Raw genomic sequence first — 3,501 nt, 5'->3', positions numbered from 1 at the left:
ACCTGGACTCCCAGCATAGTTCAGTACAGGAATAGGCTACTAAATGGTGTGCTGACTCTTCAACCCTCAGCCAGTTTGTTTATGCATCAATTAATTTCTTAGTTGTGGTATTTATTAAATGCTTTATAAAGTGCTTCCCAGGTGCCAAAGCATCATTCTAAACACTGGTGTAGAAACCTATCAATCAATAAGTTAATCGCATTTACTGTTCACTTACCATGTGAAGAACACTGAACTAAGCACTTGGGAGAGTATAATATAATAGATTTGATAGACAAGTTCCTTGCTCACAATGAATTTACAGCCTAGAAGGGAAGGCAGGCCTAGAGGAAGAGACAGACATAAAAAGAAATTACGGATATGTACATAAGTGCTATGAGGCTGAGAGTGGGGGAAAGGAGAGGGAGTAGGGGAAATGAGGGCTTAGTTGAGGAAGGCCTCTTAGAGGGGGTGTGATTTTAAAAAGCTTTTGGAGGAGAGAAAAGTGATTGTAGGTAGAGGCAGGATGTGGGCGAGGGGTTGGAAAGGAGATAGACAGAATGGGGGTACTGTGAGAAGGTTGACATTAGAGGTTCAAAGAGAACAGCTGGGTTGTAGAAGGAAATCAGTGAGACAAGGTAGATGGGGGGCCAGGTAATCGAGTGCTTTAAAGCAATTGGTAATAAGTTTCTGTTTCATGTGTTGGTGGATAGACAGCCATTGGAGGTTCTTGAGAAGTAGGGAAATATGGACTGAATAGTTTTGTAGAAAAATTATCATGGCAGCAGAGTGAAGATGGACTGGAGTGGGGAGAGACAGGAGGCAGAGACGTCAGTAATCAAAGTGGGATAGTAAAAGTTCTTGGATAAAAGAGGTATCAGTTCAGATGGAGAGGAAAGATGGATTCTAGCAATGTTGTGAAGGTAGATACAACAGTAATTGGTGATAGATTGAATATGTGGGGTACATGAGAGATATGAGTTGAGGATAATACCAAGGTTATGGGCGTATGAGACAGGGAGAAAGGTGGTACTGTCTACAGTGATGGGGAAATTAGGGGGAGCACAGGGTTTGGGTTGGAAAATGAGGAGTTATGTTTTGGACAAGTGGCGCTTGTGGTATCAAAGGAACATCCAGGTAGAGATGTCCTGGAGGCAGGAGGAAATACGTGATTGTGGAGAAGGAGAAAGATCAGGGTAGCAGATGTAGATTTGGGAATCATCTGCACAGAGATGTTAGTTGAAGCCATGGGAGTGAATGAGTTCTCCAAGAGAGTGTATGTAAACGAAGAATAGAAAGGTATCCAGAATTGAGCCCTGAGAGATCCCACAGTTAGGGGGTGCGGGGCAGAGGTGGAGCCTATGAAAGAGAATGAGAATGAGTGTCAGAGAAATAAGAGGAGAACCAGGAGAGGGCAGTGCCAGTGAAGCCAAGGTTAGACAATGTTTCCAGGAGAAGGGGGTGGTTCACAGTGTAGAAGTCAGCTGAGTGGTCTAGGAGGATTAGGATGGAGTAAAGGTCATTGGATTTAGCAAAAAGGAGTTTAAAGCTGACCTTTATAGGGTAGTTTCCATGGCGTGAAGAAGGTAGAAGCCAGATTAGAGGCAGTGAAGAAAAGAATTGGAGGAGAGGACGTGGAGACCGTTGGTGTAGACAACCTGCTCAAGAAGCTTGGAAATGGGGCAATAACTGCAGAACGACACAAGACAATCGTATGAAAATACACTCCCTGTCCCACACGAAGCTTACAATCTCAGCGATAGATTCTGAGCCCCCTGAAGGATAGGGATTGTGTCTAATTTCCACCTGTGCATTCTCTCCCAGGCTTAACACAGAATTCTGCAAATTGTAAGCATTAAGTAAATATATTACTTCTAGCGAGAGCTGGTATATTATCACCATTTTACATATGAGAAAACTGAGGCCTAGAGAGGTTCAAAGACTTGTCCAAAGTCACTCAGCAGGCTAGTGGCCAAGCTGGGACTAGCACCCAGTTCTCCTGACTCCCAAACCCATGCTTGTTCCTCTCAGTCATGCAGCTAAGGAAACTAAGAGTAAAGGCCCACTGTATGACCTGTATGGTTAGGCACTGAACCAAACTGAAAGCAAAAATCTAGCCTAGCTGATCTTTTGAGTTCCTTTCCTGTTCTAGAATTCTAATAGTACCCCGATCTTGGAGAGGAGTCCCTCATGCCCACCCTTCAAGGTAAGTCACATCCTTCCACTATTAGGCCACCGCTCTTGGTTCAGCTTTTCAAGTCTCCTGGAAGCCTCTACCTATCCTTGCCAGCCTCCTAACAGCCTCCTTGACCTCCTTGTTCCACAGGGAGTAGATGAACGGGTTGAGCAAGGGGGTGACCGCAGTGTACAAGAGGGTGAGGAATTTACCCTTCAGCTGAGCATAGTGGTTCTTGGGATGGAGGTAGATGGCTGAGACGGTGCCGTAAAAGAGGGAGACAACCACCAGATAGGCTCCACAAGTTCTCCAGGCCTCGCGGCATCCTAAACCTGATTTTATACTCATCACAGCCCCAGCAATGTGGCCATAGGAAACCAGGATCAAAATCAAGGGCACCACCAAGAAGAGGACACTGGACACAGACATCTGGACCTCGTTGATGTTGGTGTCCCCACATGCAAGGTGGATCGGAGCAGGCACCTCACACACGAAGTCGTCCACCAGTCAGGTGTGGCAGAAAGACAGGCGGAGGGTGGACGAAGACTGGATCAAGGCCTGAATTAGCCCAGCCCCCCAAGCCACAGTAGCCAGCAGGAAGCAGAGCCGTCGATGCATAATAGTCAAGTAGTTCAGGGGTTGACAGATGGCCACATAACGGTCGAAGGCCATGACCACTAGCAGGACACACTCGGTGGCTCCAAGCCACAGGAAAATATAAAGCTGGGCAACACAACCAAGGTGGCTGATGACCCTGTCTGAACGAATCAGGTTGACCAGCATCTGGGGGACACAACTAGTGGTGAAGCTGAGCTCCAGGAAGGAGAGGTTGCTTAGAAAGAAGTACATGGGGGTGTGGAGACGAGGGTCGAGACAGGATACCAGGATGATGGTCGAGTTGCCCACTAGGGTCAGGAAGTAGAAGATGGAGAGGAGCCCAAACAGTAGCACTTCCACCTCTGGCTGGTTAGAGAAGCCTGCCAGGATGAAATCTCCCATAGAGCTATGGTTGGTCACTCCCATCTCTTCCTGGCAGGGATCTCTTTCACTTTGGATGCTGCAAAGCAAAATGGAAGCTATTTACCAGTAGTGCCTGAGCACAGAGTATTAGTAAAAGCTCCCTGTGGACAGGTAACATGTCAGTTCATTATTCTGTACCTCCCAAGAGCGTAGAATAATATGCTGCACCAAGTGGGGGCTCAATAAATTCTACTCCTACACCTATTCCTACCCCTCCTCCTTCTCAATATATCAGTGATATTTAATGAATATTTACTGTGTATAAAGCACTGTAGTAAGCACTGGGGAATGCACAATACAACAGAGTTGGTAGACACATTCGCTGC

At 46.6% G+C, this 3,501-nt stretch overlaps 1 pseudogene; it reads right to left on the bottom strand.

Moving 5' to 3' along the window:
* Positions 1-2,233: 2,233 nt before the first annotated feature.
* Positions 2,234-3,178, bottom strand: LOC119940659 (annotated as a pseudogene).
* Between the last annotated feature and the right edge of the window lie 323 nt (positions 3,179-3,501).

Source organism: Tachyglossus aculeatus, chromosome 19, assembly GCF_015852505.1.
Source record: "Tachyglossus aculeatus isolate mTacAcu1 chromosome 19, mTacAcu1.pri, whole genome shotgun sequence".
Classification (NCBI taxonomy): domain Eukaryota; kingdom Metazoa; phylum Chordata; class Mammalia; order Monotremata; family Tachyglossidae; genus Tachyglossus; species Tachyglossus aculeatus.
Note: the sequence above shows the minus strand (reverse complement) of the source record. Positions and strands in the feature narration are given on the sequence as shown.